General features: G+C 45.0%; 2 protein-coding genes and 1 pseudogene across 4 annotated transcripts in view; 2 read left to right on the forward strand and 1 right to left on the reverse strand.

Moving 5' to 3' along the window:
• Positions 1 to 26,398, forward strand: part of LOC143746091 (uncharacterized) — a 606,033-nt gene that overhangs the window by 575,564 nt on the left and 4,071 nt on the right. The window contains exon 1 of one of the 2 annotated variants that reach the window (XM_077237832.1): positions 21,065 to 21,357. The exons of the other annotated variant lie outside the window; for it this stretch is intronic. The gene's annotated coding sequence lies outside the window, so the exon portion shown is untranslated. Of the gene's footprint in view, positions 1 to 21,064; positions 21,358 to 26,398 lie in introns of those variants that run through there. 2 annotated transcript variants of the gene reach the window in all.
• Positions 1 to 26,398, reverse strand: part of LOC143746097 (uncharacterized) — a 543,695-nt gene that overhangs the window by 168,816 nt on the left and 348,481 nt on the right. The gene's annotated exons all lie outside the window — the stretch shown is intronic.
• LOC143746044 (uncharacterized) overlaps positions 1 to 26,398 on the forward strand; it is a 240,015-nt pseudogene that overhangs the window by 1,887 nt on the left and 211,730 nt on the right. The window lies entirely within an intron of this gene.

Raw genomic sequence — 26,398 nt, forward strand, 5'->3', positions numbered from 1 at the left:
GAGCTCCAATCTTCGTTCCCCATTCAGCGATTTATATCACATCTTGCTAAAACTTTGTGACACATAGGACTATAATAATTGTGAAGATTCTGCTTTTAAACACCCGACGAAATTAGGGTTTCAAATGTCTCTCTCTTAGACAAAGAGCAATAAAAACCCAAAGTCCCGCCTGTGTATTCCAACCCTCTTATTGGCCGAGCCAACAGGAAGAGGCTGGATTTCTCCGAGGTGATAAATAACGCTTCCCCGCTCCGGTCTTGCTCTTCCTCTCTAGTCCTCGTTTCATAATGTAACGTCTCGCCTCCGGCGAGCTCTTCACCTTTCTTTTATTTGTTTCTAGTTTAGTTTTTGTTTTTCAGTCTTAGACAAGTCTCCGGGTTTAATTCCAATCGTCGAGTGAAAAGAACACCGCGTGATATATCTCTTCAGCAAATCCAACTACAACAGACCTTTAAACGAGCGCGTGCTCGTTTTGAAGGAGAAACACGAGCACGTGACCACGTGACGCGCCGGACCGAGAGACGCACACGCGCTTCTTCACCAGCCATGCAAAGATGTAACGTTAACAGCCGCATGATTTCCCCGTAGAGATCTTTATTTCTTTTCTTTGTTAGTCAAAGTTTTGTTTTCCGTAGTCGACTCTGTTCACTTCTACGAAGTGAAACGAACTTAGCCGAACTATTTCCTTTGGTAATGTTACCCCAAAGACTTTAAACCTCCGTTCAACACGCGCGCCAAGCAGCACCACGTGACGCTTCCCTCCACACAAAGTGTGTCTCTCCGCTACACGGAGAGACCAAGAAACTTGTGCAAGTATACCTCTTTATAGAGCTTCTAAGTGTCATGATTCTGCCCTCGTGTCCTTGATTTTCTCTAGTCTTGAGGCAGGATCATGACAGAATCATGTTTTGTGTGCAAGCACATGGTCTTGTGTTTTGAGCCATGTGCTTGTGTTGTCTCGTCACGTCACCCCGCCCCCTTGTTATCCTCGTCTCGTCATTATTGTCTAGTCAGTTTCACCTGTCCTTGTCTAGTCAGCTTCACCTGTCTTTGTCATTAGTGTTCCCTATATTATCCCCTTGTGTTTGCTGTCCTGTGCTGGTTCATTGTGATTGATTGTGTGCGTATCCACACACGGTAATACTTGTGAGTACCTTGTCTTGAGTTCTGTCTAAACAAAGAAGTTTTCTTGTTATAGTTATTTTGTTCCTGTGAAGTTTTATGTTTAAGTCTTGATAACAAAAAAGGAAAACAAAACCCCACGAGGGAGGAAAAACAGCACAGGCAAAGCAAAAGACTATCAACAATAGACTTTTGCTTTGCCTGTGCTGTTTTTCCTCCCTCGTGGGGTTTTGTTTTCCTTTTTTGTTATCAATAAACCTTGTGTGTCAGCACACTGTCTGCAATTGGGTTCGTTCCTGAAAATCCGTGACAGAATGAACCAGCCAACTAAGAGCCCAGCAGACAGTATGACCTCTCAACTCCAGTTCCAGACGGAGTTCCGTGAGCGATGCTGGTTGTCCGCATCAACCAACGGAGAACGGGTCATTTGCCCTATCCCGTCCCAGGGTGAGCAGATCATGAGGGATTATGCCCGCCTCTGGGATCATTTTTCCCGGGAGGTTCCGCAGGCTTCTTCCTCGGGCTCTCCACCTTCTGCCTGCCAGCTGTTCCCGAGGGTCGAATGATAGGCGTCGCAACGCTTGGGGACCAGGCTGGCGCCCTCACGACTCCTGGCACTTCATCTACCCCCTTCGGTCTTCGAGGGAAACGAAGGAGGCGAACCTCATGGGACTCTCCTTCAGAGTCCTCAGCGTCGGAGTCTATCCTGCCAGAGATAACCCCTTCTTCGCCCGACACAGTTCCCGCCGTGCTTCCCCAACCCGTCTCAGCTCCGGTGATGGTCACTGCTTCTCGACCTAGGAGAAAGAGGAGGAAGAGGGGAGCTTTCCGTTCTTCGCCCGCTGCAGTCACAGAGCCCGCTGCAGTCACAGAGCCCGCTGCAGTCACAGAGCCCGCTGCAGTCACAGAGCCCGCTGCAGTCACAGAGCCCGCTGCAGTCACAGAGCCCGCTGCAGTCACAGAGCCCGCTGCAGTCACAGAGCCCGCTGCAGTTACTGATGAGAAAGTTGTGGCCGATCTAGCTGCTAAGGAGGTTCTGCGGGCTGTTTCTGCTCGTCAGGAGATGCCGGTTTTCATTGCGGCTAAGACCCTTTCTGATTATTTGTCTAGTCTTGCAAAGATCCTAGAAGTTCCGTCCAGTCCTGTTGTGTCCCCCAGTCTTATGCCCACTGTTGAAAAGAGCGCTGTACCCCAGTCAGCTGCCGAGTGCGCCATACCAGATTCGGAGATGTGGAGCATGGGATCCCAGCCATCTTCTTTGAGCTCAGTCCCAGTGTCACCTCCACGGTCACCTATTTCCCCTGTCATGAGTCCTGTTATGCCTTCTACTGTTTCCCCCGTCCGGATTCCTGTTCTACCTCTCGGTGTACCCCCTGTCTCCACTAATTCCCGGACTGTTTCCCCGTTCGTCCCTGTCTCCACTAGTCCCCGGACTGTTTCCCCGTTTGTCCCTGTCGCCACTAGTCCCCGGACTGTTTCCCCTGTCGCCACTAAACCCCGTACTGTTTTGTCCAAGTCCCTCCCTCGTGTGTCCCTCTCCAAGCCAGCCCGGATTCCTCGTTCCCCGTCCTCATCCCGTGGACCTAAGACCCCCAGCACACCCATTCACCCTGGACCACCCCCCATGAACTCTGTGTTTCCTCCACCACCTCTTCCTTGTCTGTTATTTTTAATGTTTCATCCTAACCCGGTTGTTGTGTTTTCGTGTTTGCCATTACTGTTATTTGTCATGTTTTGTTGGTTTGTGTCGATGTCTCAGTCTGTCATGTCCCGTGTTTGATGTCCCCTTGAGGAGCGTCTGGTAGCCGCTCCTTAAGGTGGGGGTTCTGTCATGATTCTGCCCTCGTGTCCTTGATTTTCTCTAGTCTTGAGGCAGGATCATGACAGAATCATGTTTTGTGTGCAAGCACATGGTCTTGTGTTTTGAGCCATGTGCTTGTGTTGTCTCGTCACGTCACCCCGCCCCCTTGTTATCCTCGTCTCGTCATTATTGTCTAGTCAGTTTCACCTGTCCTTGTCTAGTCAGCTTCACCTGTCTTTGTCATTAGTGTTCCCTATATTATCCCCTTGTGTTTGCTGTCCTGTGCTGGTTCATTGTGATTGATTGTGTGCGTATCCACACACGGTAATACTTGTGAGTACCTTGTCTTGAGTTCTGTCTAAACAAAGAAGTTTTCTTGTTATAGTTATTTTGTTCCTGTGAAGTTTTATGTTTAAGTCTTAGTCTATTGTTGATAGTCTTTTGCTTTGCCTGTGCTGTTTTTCCTCCCTCGTGGGGTTTTGTTTTCCTTTTTTGTTATCAATAAACCTTGTGTGTCAGCAAACTGTCTGCAATTGGGTTCGTTCCTGAAAATCCGTGACACTAAGAAGCATTAAGATGATGTTTTTCGTGTTGTTACAGAAAGGTGAATGTCTGGGGAAATTGCACCAATGCTACCAATCCTCTCTCCCCCTCCCTCTCTCTTCTCTCTCTCTCTCACACATTCACCCGCTCTCCCACGTGGTTCCATTGACCAAATCTCCTGCATTTGTCGTCGTTGTCTGTTAATGTTTGTAAATACATGTATTCCTGTAACGTAGTAAATGCATAAGTAGTTCTGCCTTATTAAATTCATTATATTCATTTTGATTGTTGTACTGGCTCTTTGCTCATTTTCAAGTCCCTTAAGTGCAAAAGGTCTTTAGCTACATGCTTACAAATTAAAGATACTTTAAAGAGTATTTGTTTTACAGGGCAGGAAACCCAATTCTTGTGGCCACAGAATTGTTTTTCCTGAAATCCTATAAAGTAAGATGATATTGTGGATCCCCACAAATATTATCCTGACAATTGAGCTAATTAATTTAGCCTGTTTTGAAAGACGTGGTCCGTGTATTTAATTGCAATCAACTTGTGGTTAATTGCAAGGATACACATGCATGCATGCAGGTAAAATGACATATCATCCCTTATCGGGAGATTTATTAACATGTAAGACTGATCTAATCCAAACATGTATGAATAATTATTAATTACCAATTATTAATTATGATATGCAAATTCCCCACGGATTAGATCCGCCCACTGAGTCATTACATATATATATTATAGTTGTATCCTTGTCATGTTGTGAGAACTAACAGTATTTTCTTTCAATTTAGATGTTTTACAAGTTTTTATCATGTATCCAGACTCAAATAATGTGTTTCTAACAGCAAACACTCAGAATAAAGTGAGATGATCTGCTGATGATCCTGAATGGCTTGTTGAATGAGTGTTGATAGTCTGAATCTCATCAATATTAACAGATCTGCTGAAAACACTCTTTATTTCATGATAATAGTTCCTGTTTTCACCTCATTTATTATGCTGATGTCTTCAGATCTCCTGTAAGTTGAAACTTAAAGCTCATTTCATTGGTGTCAACAGACTGAGTGAAATTGTAGGTTACTCTGTACGTTTACTTCTGTGTTTATGATTGTAACTGTTTTTTTTACCATTATTTATATTTGGAAGAATTTCAATTATTTATATTATTTTCTTTATTTCTAAATACCTGTATTTTAATGAAGAAGGAGAATAATGTTAGGATTACAAGCACATCATCAGTGAAGCTCCTCCCACATCAGACACATCATCCCCAGATAGCAAATGACATCTGGCCCAGTTGTGGCCCACATCTTCCACGTTCTTCTGGCCCACATACCGCATGGAATGACGGCGATGACTCAACCTGAGTGTGGCAGCTAGAAGTCAGCCACAACCGGACCAGATGTGGGCCACATCTCAGAAATGGCATGGGCCACATCTGGGCCAGACGTGGGCCACATCTCAGAAATGGCATGGGCCAGACATGGGCCACATCTCAGAAATGGCATGGAAATTTGGCCCAGATCTAATTATCCTATAATAAAGAAAACACTCGAATAATCGTATAGTCAAAAGTGATTTAATAAATATAAAAATTTGATGAATACATTTAAATATGTATAAATATAAATCAAAAACAGTAAACAATACATATTATAAATACATATTATATAATTAAATATAATATAAATATATTAAAAAAAACAGGCAGGGGTCCAGAAGGTGAGGAATGGCAGAAACACATGGCAGTCCAAAGAAAACGTCTCGGTTACGTATGTAACCCTCGTTCCCTGAGTAGGGAACGGAGACGTTACGTCGGATGACGACGAATGGGGTTTCGCTTAGAACACCTATCGACTTCGAGTATTACAAAACGAGCCAATGGCAAAGAAATGCCATGGGTCTGCGGGATTTGCATAGCGTATCTCCGCCTTACCTCGTGGGTATAAAAGGAGGACTCCAGCAACAGGCAGATATGTTTCTTCGCTGAGGAGCCAAGACTGAGCTCAGGCGATCCCCGCGGTACAGCGGAAAGTGGCAGGAAGACGTAACGTCTCCGTTCCCTACTCAGGGAACGAGGGTTGCATACGTAACCGAGACGTTCCCTTTCGTTGTCACTCCGAGTTACGTCGGATGGCGACAAATGGGGTTACCAGTCTAATCACGCCACCTTCTCAGCTGTCCTCCAGTGCCCTGCGTAAATCTGAGATCCCTGTCGCGAGACTGGCACGGACGAAGGACTCCTATTTAGCACAGGAATACCAAGGTACACTGGGGAGCATATCCCAAAGTTTAGGGGAAATATGCAATTACTGCCAACCCAGAGGGGGGGACTTACAAAGTACACATATGACCCTGAGGGATGCATATGGAAAACACTGGGGTGTCCAGCCGCAGGTGGAATATTTCAACCCCAGGCAAGGAGGCTTGCCAAGGGAAAGACACATGCTCCGAGAGGCTTACATTGGAAATACACATGTGGGGGTCGCTTCAGGGGAGGGACCATGCACACGGGAGGCACCTAGCCGACGCACAGGCAACAGACACTGGTGCCAACGTCAGGAGTGCTGGAGGAACTCAGGGCTTTCAGGGAAGCTCACCTGAGGGGAATTTCGCACGTATCCAGTCCGTGGAGTGGAATGGCGAGCAAGCGAAGACACCTGAGCGGGTCCAGTACTAGCTGGTTGAAGCGAGTACATGGGAGTACACTGGCTCCACTCGGAGATTGTAGAATCTGGCGAATGTGTTAGGTGTCGCCCAGCCTGCAGCTCTGCAGATGTCTGTTAGCGAGGCGCCATGCGCTAGAGCCCAAGAGGATGCCACACTCCTGGGTGGAGTGGGCAGTCACACCTAGGGGGCACGGTCGACCTTGCTGCTGGTATGCCAAAGAAATGGCGTCCACTATCCAGTGAGACAACCTTTGCTTGGAGAGAGCCTTTCCCTTCAGCTTCCCACCATAACAGACAAAGAGCTGGTCTGAGGTCCTGAAACACTGCCTCCTGTCTACATAGGCGTGGAGAGCGCGTACTGGACAGAGCAGTGTCAAGGCTGGGTCTGCCTCCTCTGGGGGCAGCGCTTGCAGGTTCACCACCTGGTCCCGGAAGGGAGTGGTAGGAACCTTGGGCACATATCCAGGCCGGGGTCTCAGGATCACGTGAGAGTAAGCCGGCCCGAACTCCAGGCACGCTTTGTCAACGGAGAATGCGTGCAGGTCCCCTACCCTCTTGATGGAGGCCAGTGCAACCAGGAGCGCTGTCTTCATAGACAGGAATTTAAGCTCGACTGATTGCAGGGGCTCAAATGGAGCACTCTTCAGGGCAGTTAGAACCACTGAGAGGTCCCAAGAGGGAACGAGAGGAGGGTGAGGTGGATTTAGTCTCCTCACTCCTCTCAGGAACCTGATAACCAGGTTGTGCTTCCCCACCGACTTACCTTCGATGAGGTCATGGTGTGCGGCAATAGCGGCAACGTAGACCTTCAGGGTGGAGGGACACAGCCTTCGCTCCAGCCCCTGTTGAAGGAAGGAAAGCACAACGCTGATCCAGCATCTCCGGGGGTCTTCTCGGTGAGAAGAGCACCAGCTGACGAAGAGGTTCCACTTCAACGCATAGACGTGTCACGTGGACGTCTTAGATAACAGCGGTTACGACCTCACAAACGAATGTCAGAAAAGTGTGGCTCTCTCTCTGGATTCTAACTAAGAAGGAGAAATGAATTCTGCATTCATATATATATATATATATATTCTATTATATATCCCCTGGAGAGTTGTACGAACAATGTATCTAATCTCATCTTATGATTTGTCTTTTATGCGTTTGATCTATGTTGTTGGGAAACTCTAATGGGATAAGGTTTCAAACTTTGCAAACTATGAGTAACCAACTCCATGTGAGGCAAGTTTGGATTCTCTGAGCTCCAATCTTCGTTCCCCATTCAGCGATTTATATCACATCTTGCTAAAACTTTGTGACACATAGGACTATAATAATTGTGAAGATTCTGCTTTTAAACACCCGACGAAATTAGGGTTTCAAATGTCTCTCTCTTAGACAAAGAGCAATAAAAACCCAAAGTCCCGCCTGTGTATTCCAACCCTCTTATTGGCCGAGCCAACAGGAAGAGGCTGGATTTCTCCGAGGTGATAAATAACGCTTCCCCGCTCCGGTCTTGCTCTTCCTCTCTAGTTCTCGTTTAATAATGTAACGTCTCGCCTCCGGCGAGCTCTTCGCCTTTCTTTTATTTGTTTCTAGTTTAGTTTTTGTTTTTCAGTCTTAGACAAGTCTCCGGGTTTAATTCCAATCGTCGAGTGAAAAGAACACCGCGTGATATATCTCTTCAGCAAATCCAACTACAACGGACCTTTAAACGAGCGCGCGCTCGTTTTGAAGGAGAAACACGAGCACGTGACCACGTGACGCGCCGGACCGAGAGACGCACACGCGCTTCTTCACCAGCCATGCAAAGATGTAACGTTAACAGCCGCATGATTTCCCCGTAGAGATCTTTATTTCTTTTCTTTGTTAGTCAAAGTTTTGTTTTCCGTAGTCGACTCTGTTCACTTCCACGAAGTGAAACGAACTTAGCCGAACTATTTCCTTTGGTAATGTTACCCCAAAGACTTTAAACTTCCGTTCAACACGCGCGCCAAGCAGCACCACGTGACGCTTCCCTCCACACAAAGTGTGTCTCTCCGCTACACGGAGAGACCAAGAAACTTGTGCAAGTATACCTCTTTATAGAGCTTCTAAGAAGCATTAAGATGATGTTTTTCGTGTTGTTACAGAAAGGTGAATGTCTGGGGAAATTGCACCAATGCTACCAATACTCTCTCTCCCCCTCCCTCTCTCTTCTCTCTCTCTCTCACACATTCACCCGCTCTCCCACGTGGTTCCATTGACCAAATCTCCTGCATTTGTCGTCGTTGTCTGTTAATGTTTGTAAATACATGTATTCCTGTAACGTAGTAAATGGATAAGTAGTTCTGCCTTATTAAATTAATTATATTCATTTTGATTGTTGTACTGGCTCTTTGCTCATTTTCAAGTCCCTTAAGTGCAAAAGGTCTTTAGCTACATGCTTACAAATTAAAGATACTTTAAAGAGTATTTGTTTTACAGGGCAGGAAACCCAATTCTTGTGGCCACAGAATTGTTTTTCCTGAAATCCTATAAAGTAAGATGATATTGTGGATCCCCACAAATATTATCCTGACAATTGAGCTAATTAATTTAGCCTGTTTTGAAAGACGTGGTCCGTGTATTTAATTGCAATCAACTTGTGGTTAATTGCAAGGATACACATGCATGCATGCAGGTAAAATGACATATCATCCCTTATCGGGAGATTTATTAACATGTAAGACTGATCTAATCCAAACATGTATGAATAATTATTAATTACCAATTATTAATTATGATATGCAAATTCCCCACGGATTAGATCCGCCCACTGAGTCATTACATATATATATTATAGTTGTATCCTTGTCATGTTGTGAGAACTAACAGTATTTTCTTTCAATTTAGCTGTTTTACAGGTTTTTATCATGTATCCAGACTCAAATAATGTGTTTCTAACAGCAAACACTCAGAATAAAGTGAGATGATCTGCTGATGATCCTGAATGGCTTGTTGAATGAGTGTTGATAGTCTGAATCTCATCAATATTAACAGATCTGCTGAAAACACTCTTTATTTCATGACAATAGTTCCTGTTTTCACCTCATTTATTATGCTGATGTCTTCAGATCTCCTGTAAATTGAAACTTAAAGCTCATTTCATTGGTGTCAACAGACTGAGTGAAATTGTAGGTTACTCTGTACGTTTACTTCTGTGTTTATGATTGTAACTGTTTTTTTACCATTATTTATATTTGGAAGAATTTAAATTATTTATATTATTTTCTTTATTTCTAAATACCTGTATTTTAATGAAGAAGGAGAATAATGTTAGGATTACAAGCACATCATCAGTGAAGCTCCTCCCACATCAGACACATCATCCCCAGATAGCAAATGACATCTGGCCCAGTTGTGGCCCACATCTTCCACGTTCTTCTGGCCCACATACCGCATGGAATGACGGCGATGACTCAACCTGAGTGTGGCAGCTAGAAGTCAGCCAAAACCGGACCAGATGTGGGCCACATCTCAGAAATGGCATGGGCCACATCTGGGCCAGACGTGGGCCACATCTCAGAAATGGCATGGGCCAGACATGGGCCACATCTCAGAAATGGCATGGAAATTTGGCCCAGATCTAATTATCCTATAATAAAGAAAACACTCGAATAATCGTATAGTCAAAAGTGATTTAATAAATATAAAAATTTGATGAATACATTTAAATATGTATAAATATAAATCAAAAACAGTAAACAATACATATTATAAATACATATTATATAATTAAATATAATATAAATATATTAAAAAAAACAGGCAGGGGTCCAGAAGGTGAGGAATGGCAGAAACACATGGCAGTCCAAAGAAAACGTCTCGGTTACGTATGTAACCCTCGTTCCCTGAGTAGGGAACGGAGACGTTACGTCGGATGACGACGAATGGGGTTTCGCTTAGAACACCTATCGACTTCGAGTATTACAAAACGAGCCAATGGCAAAGAAATGCCATGGGTCTGCGGAATTTGCATAGCGTATCTCCGCCTTACCTCGTGGGTATAAAAGGAGGACGCCAGCAACAGGCAGATATGTTTCTTCGCTGAGGAGCCAAGACTGAGCTCAGGCGATCCCCGCGGTACAGCGGAAAGTGGCAGGAAGACGTAACGTCTCCGTTCCCTACTCAGGGAACGAGGGTTGCATACGTAACCGAGACGTTCCCTTTCGTTGTCACTCCGAGTTACGTCGGATGACGACGAATGGGGTTACCAGTCTAATCACGCCACCTTCTCAGCTGTCCTCCAGTGCCCTGCGTAAATCTGAGATCCCTGTCGTGAGACTGGCACGGACAAAGGACTCCTATTTAGCACAGGAATACCAAGGTACACTGGGGAGCATATCCCAAAGTTTAGGGGAAATATGCAATTACTGCCAACCCAGAGGGGGGGGACTTACAAAGTACACATATGACCCTGAGGGATGCATATGGAAAACACTGGGGTGTCCAGCCGCAGGTGGAATATTTCAACCCCAGGCAAGGAGGCTTGCCAAGGGAAAGACACATGCTCCGAGAGGCTTACATTGGAAATACACATGTGGGGGTCGCTTCAGGGGAGGGACCATGCACACGGGAGGCACCTAGCCGACGCACAGGCAACAGACACTGGTGCCAACGTCAGGAGTGCTGGAGGAACTCAGGGCTTTCAGGGAAGCTCACCTGAGGGGAATTTCGCACGTATCCAGTCCGTGGAGTGGAATGGCGAGCAAGCGAAGACACCTGAGCGGGTCCAGTACTAGCTGGTTGAAGCGAGTACATTGGAGTACACTGGCTCCACTCGGAGATTGTAGAATCTGGCGAATGTGTTAGGTGTCGCCCAGCCTGCAGCTCTGCAGATGTCTGTTAGCGAGGCGCCATGCGCTAGAGCCCAAGAGGATGCCACACTCCTGGGTGGAGTGGGCAGTCACACCAAGGGGGCACGGTCGACCTTGCTGCTGGTATGCCAAAGCAATGGCGTCCACTATCCAGTGAGACAACCTTTGCTTGGAGAGAGCCTTTCCCTTCAGCTTCCCACCATAACAGACAAAGAGCTGGTCTGAGGTCCTGAAACACTGCCTCCTGTCTACATAGGCGTGGAGAGCGCGTACTGGACAGAGCAGTGTCAAGGCTGGGTCTGCCTCCTCTGGGGGCAGCGCTTGCAGGTTCACCACCTGGTCCCGGAAGGGAGTGGTAGGAACCTTGGGCACATATCCAGGCCGGGGTCTCAGGATCACGTGAGAGTAAGCCGGCCCGAACTCCAGGCACGCTTTGTCAACGGAGAATGCGTGCAGGTCCCCTACCCTCTTGATGGAGGCCAGTGCAACCAGGAGCGCTGTCTTCATAGACAGGAATTTAAGCTCGACTGACAGCCTTCGCTCCAGCCCCTGTTGAAGGAAGGAAAGCACAACGCTGATCCAGCATCTCCGGGGGTCTTCTCGGTGAGAAGAGCACCAGCTGACGAAGAGGTTCCACTTCAACGCATAGACGTGTCACGTGGACGACGCCGTAGCGGAAGTGATGGTAGCCACTACCGCTGGTGGAAGGGTACTCAAACCTGCCTCGTCCCATCGAGGAGCCACACGTGGAGGTTCCAGAGATCGGGACGAGGGTGCCATAGGGTGCCCCGTCCCTAAGAAGGTTCTTCCTCAGAGGGATCGGCCAGGGAGGTGCTGTCGCGAGGAGTACTAGTTCGGAGAACCAGGTCCGGGCGGGCCAGTACGGCGGGACCAGAATGACCTGCTCCTCGTCCTCCCTGACCTTGCGCAAGGTCTGCGCAAGAAGGCTCACTGGGGGAAACGCATACTTGCGGCCCTGCGGCCAGCTGTGCGCCAGAGCATCCGTGCCGAGCGTGCCCTCGGTCAGGGAATAAAACTGGGCGCAATGGGTCGAGTCGTGGGAGGCAAACAGATCTATCTGTGCGTCCCCAAACTGGTCCCAAATCAGCTGGACCGACTGGGGATGGAGTCGCCATTCTCCAGGGAGTGGCTGAAGCCGTGAAAGCTCGTCGGCTGCACAGTTCAGGGCTCCGGGGATATAAATGGCATGAAGCGACCTCAGATGCTTCTGACTCCATATGAGGAGGTGGCGAGCGAGTTGTGACATACGGCGGGAGCGTAGCCCACCTTGATGGTTGATGTACGCTACAGTGGCGGTATTGTGTGAGCGGACTAGTACGCGTTGATTCTTGAGCACGGCCCGGAAGCGGCGCAAAGCAAGACGTACGGCCAGCAACTCGAGGCAATTGACATGCCAGAGGTGACGGGGTCCTGTCCAGGAGGCCGCGGCAGCACGTCCATTGCACATGGCACCCCACCCCGTGAAGGTTTGACGGCAGGTCGGAGTAACTGTTACTCGGAGGGTGCCGTGTTGCCATGCCCACCTCGGGACTCGGTCGCGAAGCCAAAGCTGAAGCGGTCTCATATGAAGCAATCCGAGCGGCGTTGCCGCCGCTGCAGAAGCCATATGCCCCATGAGCCTCTGAAAAAGTTTCAGTGGAACCGCACTCTTGCCCTCGAACTGTCTCAGGCAAGTCAGCAGTGACTGTGCGTGCTCGCTCGTAAGCTGCGCGGACATGGCGGCCGAGTCGATATCCATACCGAGAAAAGAGATCCTCTGCACGGGGCAAAGTTTGCTCTTCTCCCAGTTGACCCGAAGGCCCAGACGAGCTAGGTGCCGAAGCACTAGGTCCCTGTGTTCGCAAACCTGAACTCGAGAGTGAGCGATGATCAGCGAGTCGTCGATATAACTCAGGATGCGAACCCCGTGTTCCCGAAGGGGGACAAGGGCAGCCTCGACGACCTTCGTGAAGATGCGAGGAGACAGGGCTAGCACGAAAGGGAAAACCGCGTACTGGATGCCTGCCCCTCGAAAGAAAACCGAAGGAACGGTCTGTGTCAAGGAGAATGGAGACATGAAAGTAGGCGTCCTTCAGGTCAATCGCTGCAAACCAATTCTTGGGCCGTATGCATTCGAAAATGGTTTTGAGCATTTTGAACGGCATCCTGTGAAGGGAGCGGTTCAGCACGCGCAAGTCCAGGATTGGCCGTAACCCACCGGTTTTCTTGGGGACAATGAAGTAGGGGCTGTAGAAGCCGGACCTCATCTCGGCTGGAGGGACAGTCTCGATTGCACCCTTCGCCAGCAGGGTGGCAATCTCTGCGAGGGAGGAGACCGTGTGAACTGAATCGCATAGCCGAGCCTGATGGCCCGCGGGACAGACGGGGAAGCTCTAACCAGGCTCCCAGGAACTGAACCAGCGGGATCATGCGAACCACAGGCGTCCCCCCGGAGGGGCAGCGAAGCGGAGTAACTGGCCCAGACGTGGACGGCATAGCGGCCCGATATGGGGGCACAGTTAGCAACCGCGCCCTGGCAGAGGGGGCCAGGGGAGGACCAGGCTGGTCGTCCCGCGGGGGCCTGCTCTGCCAGGGGTCTGGCGACAGAGGGGGACAGGGGCGAAGCGGTCTGTGGACGGCACGCCGTGTCAACCACCTCTGGGACAGAGGGGGACGAGGAGAGCACGGCTTGTGGGCGGCGCTCTGTGACGTCCGAGAACTCTCTGTGCTCAGAGACGGGAGAGTCAGCTCTTTGGAGAATAAGGATTCTTCCCCGGCCCTCCCCCGGGGAAAGGAGTGGTCCTGCTACCAACTCCTGGAAACTCCTGGAGTCCCATCTCTGAGGAGCCCATCTCAAGAGCGCCGCTTAACCCGGCGTGTAGCGGGGGGCGGGGCTGGACAGGGCTGTGGCCTCCGCCCGCGGCCCCCAGAGCCGGCCCGTGAACGGGCAGGGTGGGAGCCGCGGGAGGGCGCCTTCGGCGGTGGGCAGACCGAGGGATCTGAGCGGACGGCGGGGCCGTCGGGACAGAATCAACGTCAGTCTGCTCATGGGCGGCTGATAGCTGTTGGGCAAGCCCTCAACCGTACCGCCGAAGAGGCCGACCTGGGATATGGGAATGTCGGACAGACGGGTCCGCGCGACATCCAGCACATCAGACAGGTTCAGCCACAGAATGGTGAGCATCACCTTACCCAGGGAGCGTACGGCCACTTTCGTCGCTCAGAGAGCAAGGTCAGTGGTGGCGCGCAGCTCAGTGAAGAGCCCTGGGTCAGTCCCGCCCTCGTGCAGGTCCATGAGCATCTGGGTCAGGTGGACCAGCAGAATGACCATGGCATGCAGTGAGAAGGCTGCCAGTCCCGTGGCGCTATAGGATCTCGCCACAAGCGTAGACGAAAAACTACAGGCCACGGGCGGGTGCTTAGGATTGCGCCGAGAAGAAGCACTCTGAGGACACATAGTATCGCAACAGAGTGTTCAGCCGGGGGGACCCCAGTGTACCCATGAGCAGCAGCCCCATTGAGGGGAGGAAAGGCGGATGAGATCAGCGAGCGGTCCCGAGAAGGCAAGGGGGTCTTCTTGGACTTCGAGATCTCATCATGCACGTCCGGGAAGAGAGGTATTGGGGTTTGCCGTGGACGAGGGTCGGCGGCCTTACCCAAAACCCATCATCCCAGGAAAGCATGGTCGTCATCTCCGGATCAGACTCAGGCACAGCCGTATGCACACCGGAAGGTGGCAGCTGTGACGAGCCCTCACTTCCAGAAGAACTTTCTAGTATAGAAAGTCTAGACTAGATCTACTAAATGTATAGATGCTCTGAAATGAACTAACCCTCGAAGGGTTATCTAAATGTGTTTCACTTGATCTTATGAGCACATTTCTCTTCTATATGGTTCTGTGACATGAAGAAATCAAAGTGCAAGTGATGGAGGGAGATCATGCCGAACTAAAAACTGATGTTCCTGAACTACAGAGAGATGCTCTGATACTCTGGATGTTTGGCCCCGAAGACAATCTCATAGCTAAAGCTGATATGGAGAACAATAAAATGTCAACATATGATGGTGTTAATGGCAGATTCAGGGACAGACTGGAGCTGGACCGTCAGACTGGATCTCTCACCATCACAAACATCACAAACACTGACTGTGGACTTTATAAACTCAAGATCATTAGCAGCAGCGAGACCAAATACAAGCGATTCAAAGTTACTATTCGTAGTGAGTAGCACAAGTTATTGATTATTATAATGATCTTATTTAGGTCAGATCTCCTTTCAGATTCTATAAAAGGCACACAGCTTTCTAGTAGTTAAATATAAAATGTGCAAGTAATAAATGCCTTAGTTAAAAGGTTTACTAAAAATTATCAAATAAAAATAATTCAGTTTGAAGTTAAAAGTCCTACATTCATGCCCCAGTATTAAAATGCAAACATATATAAACAGCCTTTATTAAAAAGCCTTATATTTGGCTAAAATGTGTCTTTGGTGACATTTACACTCTGTATGGGAGTGTATTGTATAGAAACAGTAACACACTCTATGCAGTTGTAACATCAACAGTCATTACTGTCTTTTCACCATCTGTGATTCTTTCTGTTTTCTTACAGGGAACAGAGGGACAGAGATCAACAGAGAAGATGCTGAGGGATCCCCTCAGAGAGAAGACTCAGAGGGAATAGCCTTGCTTTCCATGAGCAGCAGCAGTAGTGTTTGACAGATTAATCTCATTCCCATTTAAAATTAACCAAAAAAAAATATTTTTTATTGTATAAACAAGTAATTTCCACCCCACAAACAGACACTTAAGCCCTATTTTAACAATCTAAGCTCATGGTCTAAAGCGCAGGGCGCAGGTGCATTTAGAGCATCCAAATCCACTTTTGCTAGTTTAATGATGGGTAAAATGGTCGGTGGTCCCGGCGCATGGTCTAAAAGGGTTGTCCCTATTCTCTTAATGAGTGATGGGTGTGTTTTGTCTCTATTCTCTTAATCAGTAATGGGTGTGTTTTGGGTGTAACGTGAAATAAACCAATCAGAGCCTCATCTCCCATTCCTTTTAAAAGCTGCGCTTGTGCCATGGCGGATTCACTATTTACACGCACTTTAATTAAATACCAAAAAAATATATATATACTGCGCCATTGACTTTAGACCAGTTTCAGTTGGTCAATGGCTCAGTCTATTTCAGTTCCTCAAATTAGCAATGCACCAACAATGCACCTGAACACACACCTGGTTTTCAGACCAGCACACCAATGGGTGCACACTGCACAGATGGACACTAATGCATTTGCTATTTGAACAACATGGCACAGGACGTGAAAATGAAAACTGTCAGGCTGAAACTAGCAAAAAACACTTGCGTAGCGCTTGGCACTGCATTGCACAAAGTGTTAGGGCCCAATCTGTGTGGTGCTGTTGAGCTGTGAAATGAGTAAAAGGTCATTTTGATTTGTAGTTATTACAACATGAAAAGCAAGTTAATTTGCACGTTTAATTTGTGGGGGCTGGTGCTAAGATTTTTTGGGGTGTTTGCAATTGCAAAATTGCAATTCGACTGTTAAAGCGTGTAATAAGGTACCACTAAATGTATCATTTATTATTGTTTTGTGTGTGTGGCTCAGGGAGGACGGCATCTTATCGCCATCTATCGGCAGCCATCAGTGTGGCTGCGTTCGGAATCGCATACTTCCCTACTATATAGTATGGGGAAAAGAGTAGGCGAGCGAAAAGTATGTACGAATCATAAAAGAGTAGGCGAGAATTACCTGGGTGACGTGCTAATTATCGCGAGATTCGGACGATAGTGCGTTCGAATATGCCTACTTTCCTACTATATAGTAGGCGAAAACAGTACGTGAAAGAAGCAGTACGTTCGAAACATCAGTATTCATAAAAGAGTAGGGGAGAAGTTCCCGGATGGCTTACTGCTTTCGCCCAGATTTTTGAGTGCTCAACCGATGGATACTCTTCTATCCCAGGAGACCACGCGAGAGGATACGTCATCAAACATCACGGAGATCAGCGACACAGAGGTTTTCAAATGTGAGTAAACACGGTTCCTTGTGTTTAAATCGTATGTGTTAAACTACTATAGAGTAAACGTTTTAACTGTTGAAGGTGTAAAGGAGTTAGACAGTATAGTATAGTTGTAATTTTGCTGTAAAAACATATTTTATTATGTATAGCTAGCTAACAGGGGAGCTCCAGTAAGCACACATAATGTTACGTCTCTAAAGTGGATTTACAAAACCATATACATCTTAAACACGCTTATTTAAAATGTCTATTTACATCTGAAAGGAAAATATTGTATAAGTTTTGCAGATGAGAACATCACAACATGAAAAAGACATCTGACTGATGCATGTGTGCTATTATGTAGGATAATCCACTGTTGTCAACACTGTTTACATTAGACAAATAAATAAGGTAAATAAACAAATCTATAAAGTAACTAAACATGTTATATATTTTATTTGTTCCTTATTACTGTTGATGACTGCTTTTGTATAATGTTTGTGCATTTTTTTAGGATCTGAAATGTCTGCAGACTGGTGTGAGCACTGAGGATGAGGAGCCCAGAGCTGAATCCTGGAAACGGTGCCATGGATGAGACGCTCCATCACTCCACCGGCCCTTATGTGTCCCTCCATCACTCCACCGGCCCTTGTGTGTCCCTCCATCACTCCACCGGTCCTTATGTGTCCCTCCATCACTCCACCGGCCCTTATGTGTCCCTCCATCACTCCACCGGCCCTTATGTGTCCCTCCATCACTCCACCGGCCCTTATGTGTCCCTCCATCACTCCACCGGCCCTTGTGTGACCCTCCATCACTCCACCGGCCCTTGTGTGTCCCTCCATCACTCCACCGGCCCTTGTGTGTCCCTCCATCACTCCACCGGCCCTTGTGTGTCCCTCCATCACTCCACCGGCCCTTGTGTGTCCCTCCATCACTCCACTGGCCCTTATGTGTCCCTCCATCACTCCACCGGCCCTTATGTGTCCCTCCATCACTCCACCGGCCCTTGTGTGTCCCTCCATCACTCCACCGGCCCTTGTGTGTCCCTCCATCACTCCACCGGCCCTTGTGTGTCCCTCCATCACTCCACCGGCCCTTATGTGTCCCTCCATCACTCCACCGGCCCTTGTGTGTCCCTCCATCACTCCACCGGCCCTTGTGTGTCCCTCCATCACTCCACCGGCCCTTGTGTGTCCCTCCATCACTCCACCGGCCCTTATGTGTCCCTCCATCACTCCACCGGCCCTTATGTGACCCTCCATCACTCCACCGGCCCTTATGTGTCCCTCCATCACTCCACCGGCCCTTGCGTGTCCCTCCATCACTCCACCGGCCCTTATGTGTCCCTCCATCACTCCACCGGCCCTTGTGTGTCCCTCCATCACTCCACCGGCCCTTATGTGTCCCTCCATCACTCCACCGCCCTTATGTGGCCCTCCATCACTCCACCGGCCCTTATGTGTCCCTCCATCACTCCACCGGCCCTTATTGCCTCAGATTGTGAAGCGCAGCACAGCAACAAGCTCCGGCACGAAGGCACGGTGACCTCTGGTGAATTCATCAGAATAAAGCCGCAGAATGGGAACCGCTGTGTTGAGATGGCAGTATGTGGGGTTCAGCGCCTGTAAATACATGCTTGTAGTTTGAATAAAGCTTTGTTTCATGTGTTATTGACTTGTATATGCATTTGTTTATTGTGATGGTTACTTTTATTTTTTATTTTACTCATTTATTCATGTTTCTTATTGTTGTCAGTATATAAAATATAATTATTTAATTAATGTATGCATTAATTAATTCATTGCTTGACTGACAATTGAGATGTTTCACTGCATTTATCTAGTGTGTATTCATGCACAACTATGTCATATGACAAAACAAATTACATTTAGTATGTTTTATTAAGTTATATCATTTTTAGCATATAAAAAAGTAATATAATTAAGTATTGGTCAGCATTTAATATTATTATTTTATTTAAGTTTTGGGGTGGGCTAACAATGCAATTCATTCTGATATAATATTAATTTTTAAGGAGCGATACTTAAATTTTTCGAGTATAAAATCAATAGTTTTCTCCAAAGGAGAGATCTTCGAGCAGCGGCCCGTCTCCTTTGTGCAGACATTACAAACGCAGAGGAAAACTGTTCTAGCCCACTAAGCAAAATGATGTCCAAAAGACGTATTTTCAACGTCTTTGTCACAAAAGTCGGACGTTGAAAAGACGTCCACTGAGGAGCCAGAATGAAAGTTTTTATGACGTCTTTTTTTGACGTGTTCAAAAAAACACCTCAACTTTTTTGGCTCCTCAGTGGACGTCTTTTCAACGTCTGACTTTTGTGACAAAGACGTTGAAAAGATGTCTTTTGGACATCAATTTGCTTAGTGGGAAGAGCTTTGTAAAAAATTATTCACTGTTTTAAAGCGTTTGAAACGCCACACGCTTGAGAATTGCTGTGGGAGGAGCTTCACTGATGATGTGACTGCAGTGGGAGGAGCTTCACTGATGATGTGCTTGTAATCCTAACATTTTTCTGCTGCTTCATTAAAATACAGGTATATAGAAATAAAGAATATAATATAAATTATTTTAATTCTTACAAATATAAATAATGGTAAGAAAAACAGTTACAATCATAAACACAGAAATAAACGTACAGAGTAACAATTTCATTCAGTCTGCTGACACCAATGAAATGAGCTTTAAGTGTCAATTTACAGGAGATTTGAAGACATCAGCATAATAAATGAGGTGAAAACAGGAACTATTGTCATGAAATAAAGAGTGTTTATTTAAGTAGGAGACAACAAAACTTGTTCTCAACTTTTTGCAGCGTACTGGACTATAAGGATATAATCTGTTAAATATATTAATTCTTCAAATGAACTGAGGAGGGCAGCAACAGAAATGCCTCTGGATGTTAGGAGGTTACAATTAAAAATGTCATATTGGAGTAATATAAAGGGACACAAAGAGAATCATCCAGTGAAAAAGGTCCTAGAAAAGTGCTGGGAGTATGGAAAAGGAGAAATAAAAAGTTTTGGATGGAATGTAGAAAAAGAAGCCCAGAACATAGAAATAAGTAATATAAATATTAGTCCCACAGTGGTAATACCTTCTATACCACCATGGCTTTTCCCTAAACCATATGTAGATTTAACATTGAAAGAAAAGATGCAAATAAAGGAAATATACATAACAAAGAATATAGTGGTGAAACAGCATCTAAATCAGGAATATTTCAATAGTATCCAGATATTTACGGATGGCTCTAAGAACCCAGACAATGGACATACAGTAGCAGCAGTTTACATTCCTCATTTTAAATATAGTATTGAAAAGAGAATTACAGATTATGTTTCGGTATTTACAACCAAAATGATTGGGATTTTAATGGCACTTCAATGGGTGGAAGAAGTTCGACCAATGGATGTAGTGATTTGTTCAGACTCCTATTCAGTTTTAATGAGTATAAATAGTGGAAAGTCAGCCTCTAGGCAGGATATTTTGTATGAAGTGTTACAAAACTTGTACAGAATATACAGAATAGGAGTAAGTATTTCATTTCTTTGGGTTCCAGCACATGTGGGAGTAGAGGGTAATGAGGAGGTGGATCAGCTGGCAAAGAGATCTTTAAAACGTAATGTAATAGACATTAATGTATCTCTGAGTAAAACTGAAGTTAAAGTATTAATAAAATCTGCTCTAAATAAGATCTGGCAAGAGAAATGGGATAAGGAGACAAAAGGTAGACATTTGTATAAAATTCAAAACAAAGTTGGGGTTGAGAGAAAGAAATACGGAAGCAGAAAGGAAGATTCTATTATATCTAGGCTTCGAATTGGGCATTCAGGACTTAATTACTCATTATTTATTATTGGGAAAAGAGAATCGGGGAATTGTGATAAATGTGGATTGTCAGAAACAGTTGAACATGTGTTGATTCAGTGTTCAGGATACAATAGAGAAAGAAGCAATTTAATAGAAACAATAGAATACTTAGGTATTAATACGTTCACATTAGATAGCATATTTCAAAACGCACAGAAAGAGAAAAGGGTGTATAGTGATTTAATAAGATATCTAAGGGAAACAGGATTGGTTGACAGGATATAGTTAAATAGATTTTTTTTTTTTTTTTTTTTTTTTGATAAGTTGCTTAACGCTATTGACGCTTCACACTCCTGTCCAGTTGGTGGCGGTAAATGCACCTTTTTAGCTGGTTTGCCAACCGCCATAAAACTCTTAAAGAAGAAGAAGAAGAAGAAGGAGGGCAGCAATACGCCTTTGTAGCGTCTAGTCTCAGTCTGCCGCAAATATCAACAGAAGAAGCAGAAGCAGAAGTTGAGGAGAGCAGTTCACGGTATTTCTCATCTCTACACAACCATCACACACACTTTATACAGTTTGATTAAGCGACAGACTCATTTCTGTATTGTTTTCATCGATCACAGCGATACTTCTGCGTCTTTTCTGGCGTCTTCCTCCTGAAATACACATTTAGTGCAGAAGCAGCGAGCATGAGGAGAATATGTGGAGTTCATTCAGACCTGAGCGAGTGTGTGTTCGTTTGTGTGTTTGTCTCGATGTTTGGAGTGAGAACTGTTACTGAATGTTAAAGTCAAGAGTTAAAGTTTGAGATCTGTGAGGGAAATTGATGCTCCTGCCGATCTTTAACAAATCAAATAACACATTTGACTTTATAATCAGAATTTATGAGGATGGTAACGTTACTTTTTAGGATCATCGTCAGTTGTGATCTAATAATATTAGTGCAATAAATGTAGTTTCTAAAAAATCTAAATATATTTTAGATATTTCAATATATCAAGACATGCTGCTGTAGTTATTTAGATATATAAAAAAACACTAATGGAAATCTTAATTAACCACCTCATATATTTTTTATGTTTTATCCTTGTCATGTTGTGAGAGCTAGCAGTATTTCTTTCAATTTAGCTGTTTTACAGGCTTGTATCATATATCCAGATGACTCAGATAATGTGTTTCTAACAGCAAACACTCAGAATAAAGTGAGATGATCTGCTGATGATCCTGAATGGTTTGTTGAATGAGTGTTGATAGTCTGAGGCTCATCAATATTAACAGATCTGCTGAAAACACTCTTTATTTAATGACAAAAGTTCCTGTTTTCACCTCATTTATTATGCTGATGTCTTCAGATCTCCTGTAAATTGACACTTAAAGGGGTGGTTCAGAATTTTGGACATCGGGCCTCATTTCCAAGTGAGCCTTAGTGTTATTTATCAGTGGAGACAGTTTTCAAAAAATGTCATCCAGTCGTTCCAGTTGCATATTTCGCCGGTGCTAGGCTAACGCGAGTCAACGGTATCTGTTAGCCTGCCATTAAATACAGTTTTACCCACTCCACAGTACACCAAAAGCAAATAAATTATAACGCCAGACTATCGATGTAAATGTCTGTTGAGGAGAATAATGTTAGAAATCAAACTACCCTTGCATCTCAATGATCACATTACATTTACAGGAACTAGTTTCTCAGCACTTCTGAATTTTACTTTGCTCCGGATAGTAGTACTGCGCCGAAAAGTAAAGACAGAACAGAAGCTCACGACAGTCGGGACGTCTAGCTAGCTAGTAGACGAGGGATATTGGCAACAAACGAAGGATATTGGCAACATGGTGATTCGGTGTGCATTTCGCATTTGCAATAATAACCCCCAAAAAATGTTCACCTCGAAGTTTACACAAATTTCCATTCAAAGATCCAGAAAGGATCCAACTTTGGCTTATTGCTGCTGGCTTGGAGAACGAGACACTATAACTAAATGTATAATGCAATATTGTTGACGAATAAAAACGAGACTAAATGTGGTTTGCAAAATAAAAACTATGCTAAAATGTCTCTTCATTTTCGTTGACCAAAACAAGACGAGACTAAATGTTATTTAACGTTATTTCGTCTGGTTTACTTGCATTATTATTATTATGCAGCATTTCTTATTCCTGTGTCACTTCAGGGGCTTCATGAGATCGCACTGCGCAGACGCAGCCGACTTCACATCCTCAAGCCCCACTCGCGGCATTATTTAGAAGAGGCAACTGCGTGAGTTACGGCTGTTTCACACATACTCCGTATGCAGTGCGTATGCGGTGCGTGTTGCGGTGTGTATGCAGGAGCAGTCGCGCTATTGTGCTTTCACATGTACTGCGTTTGCAGTGCGCAACTAATCTACGGCTGTACCACAATCACAACATTTATTCCCTATTTTTTATTTCAAATCAATATTTTTAGCCTACATCCATTATGTCGCGTTGTTGAGGTACTGTGTAGATCTCTGCTCTGCTGTTATGCACGCACCGCTCCTGGAGCGCATTGCCGGACCGCATTCGCGTGCGGTGTGAGCGCTCTAACAATAGGCTCTAACATGGGTGCGGGAAAAAATATGCACTGCAAACTAGGGCTGTCAATCTTCCTCTATAATACTATTCGAATTCCATTCCTTATTTTATTTAATATTCGAATAATATTCGAATATTAAATGCTCAAATTCATCCTATTAGTAATGTTTACGACATTACTCAGGCTTATGGATCGCCAATGCCACTATAGCATGTGGTTGTTGTTACACGTTCTGTCCACTAGAGGGACATCTAACATTACAATAAACATTTTATTCGTGCTGAATATGGTTGAAGCGCTACCGATGGTTTTCGGCTAATATCTCCATTAAAACACCACCAAAAATTCTGAAACTTACATCGTTCTTTTCAGTTCGACTAGGCGGTTCCAACGAGTTCGGTGCTCGCCAAATCTGTTGAGTTTTCACCGAGATATTTGCGCTTCACGGGCGCTTTTTTACGTTGTTGAACATTTACCATTTTTGACAGTATTGTTATGATGATACAGCGTGGATAACGTGCACAATTGTGTTACGATTCAAAAACTTTATTGTTCATCAGACACAACAAAAGCATTTCATTTTCACATGTGTGTAAGCCAAGGTGGCGAGAAAGGCAAGATTGCATACCGTAAAACTTCAAGTAGTAGCCCAGGCTTTTATTTTCCCAAATCGTCGAACTGCACCAGCTTGAATTTGAGACAAGCGTCTATATGAGACAGGCCTTTATAATTTAGTGTTTAGATGTTGTTCATTGAGGCCTAGAGTCTCTAATCTCTAAAAATATCCAATTGCTCCACGTGAAACTTCAAACCTTTTACTAGTATCGTGTCAATTGATTTTGATTAATATGCGTGAGGGAGAGAGGCCAAGACAGCGCTCGTGTTTGAAGACGTGAGAGTGCGCGCGCGCGGCCGGGGCGCTCTCTCTCTCTACTTGTTATGCGCCCTGTCAGGCGCAGCAGTCATTCTAGTCTACATCCATCAAAAAAGGCTTTCGCGGGACAAACATTTGCGTTGGCGGCCGCCAAAAAGCGGACGATCTGACGGGTTTTAGAAGATTAAATACAACCCGAAACTAAAAAACAGACCCGGCCTCTATTTGAGACCGGTCTTTATTTACCCAAACCTGCAGCCACACCAGGCGTGTAAAAGAGACGGCGTCTATTTGGGACTCGGCTATTATTTGAAGTTTTACGGTATAAAAAAAAATATATATACATAAAAAAAACAATATTCGAATAGTAACTTCAACATTCGAATAGTATTGATTTTTTTGAAAATTCTAATTATATTTGTATTTCGGAATTCGTTCCAACAGCCCTACTGCAAACGGAGTATGTGTGAAACAGGCGTTAGCATAAACAACAACAAACAAAGTTAAGTCTGACACAGAGAAAGGGATTCGTCTTTGGGAGAAAAATAAGAAATGACATTTGGAAAAACTTTCATTTCATCATGTGTGTAGGCTACTTCTAACATGTTTGGTTGATAAAATAAATATGTTGTAAATTCAAATCAAAGCGTCTTCCGTGTCTGGAATGGATGTATTCTTTAGTCTATAAGGTAACAATAATATAATAAGATAACTAAGAAGATAAGATCGTTTGAAATGGGTTTGGCTAAAAGAAACTTTTGGTTTCGTCTCTATACTATAGATAGGCCTACTTATACTATATTGTCTGGGTTAAATAGAATTGCATTACTAAAAAGAGACTAAAATACAATTTCCATTGATTAAAACTAGACTATGTCTTTCGTCGACTAAAACTAGACTAAAATGTCATCAGTTTTCATCGACTAAAACTAGACTAGACTAAAAAGAGTTTGAACGTGACAAACTAATAAAAACTAAAATGACAGCTTGACACAAAGACTAGACTAAAACTAAAATTAAAACAGGCCGCCAAAAACAACACGAGTTGTAACTGAGTTAGGGTCTGGCAAAGCGTCATAGACAAATCATTTCAAGAGGGGCGTCACCAACGGACGTGCTCAAATGCCTCTTGGCGCAATTGGATAGACCTAAAACCAATCAGAGCGATGAAGGAGATGGCGTATGCAGAGGACTCTCGCTAAGACCCACCCATTTGTTTAGCCACCAACGGGGCGAGCTGGTTGTAATCTATGGTTGTAACGGGGTTCGTTGTTATGGGAAGGAGGAGGCGGAAACCGGCGAACATTCACACATTTTAATGACAAAATAAAACAAATACAAAAACGAAAGTAAAGACGGCAGTCCCTCACGGTCGAATGCCGCCACACATAATAAAACAAAACATCAAATAAAATTCAGGCCTATCCTCTCTCGATCTTCACCGTTGTCGCTCCTCCTTTTATGCTTCCGCTCCTCCGTGAGAGACGCGAGACCGGTGCATCTCACTGGTGTCATTCATTATCACTCGCGCCGTTCTCTCACGTCCCTCGGCCTCGTCCTGCTCGCCACACTGGTATATCAGACTTTTGCCAAATCCAGTCGGTAAGACAGTCTTTTTTAGACACGAAGGCTTCGAGTGTTGTTCTTTGCTCGGGTTTTAACGAAAAGGAAAATTTTAATCGCTTAAAACAGACGCGATAGCTGATTCGAACGAGTGATTTTCCACGGTGGCATCCATCTTTGTAATATACAAAATCTACTTCACCATCGTTGCGCTGTCGTCATCGTGTAAAGCCCGCCCCAACGTTTCTGATTGGTGCCTCGATTTCGACGGATTAAAAATGGGCTTGAATGAGCTCTTTGCCAGACTAACTTGCAGAGCAAATCTAAATTTGCTGGAAGTTGTCTGGGTTTTCCCAGGCTAGTTTTTAACATAACTATATATCAATCTAAAAGTTGGTGTCAAAATATGGCAGTATTGTGTATTTTAATGTTCATTTCATGTTAGATAATTGTGTCATTGATCAAATACATTTAATAGTTCTCACTACAGAAACATGGGATTTGTGCCTATAATGTTTACAAAATAACTGGAAGATCAGTGTACCTCATTCATGGAAAGTTTCAGGGACGTTTAATTAATTT

The sequence above is a fragment of the Siphateles boraxobius genome, unplaced genomic scaffold (genome assembly GCF_051911475.1).
Source record: "Siphateles boraxobius isolate OS27281-9 unplaced genomic scaffold, OSU_SipBor_1 21, whole genome shotgun sequence".
Taxonomy (NCBI): Eukaryota; Metazoa; Chordata; class Actinopteri; order Cypriniformes; family Leuciscidae; genus Siphateles; species Siphateles boraxobius.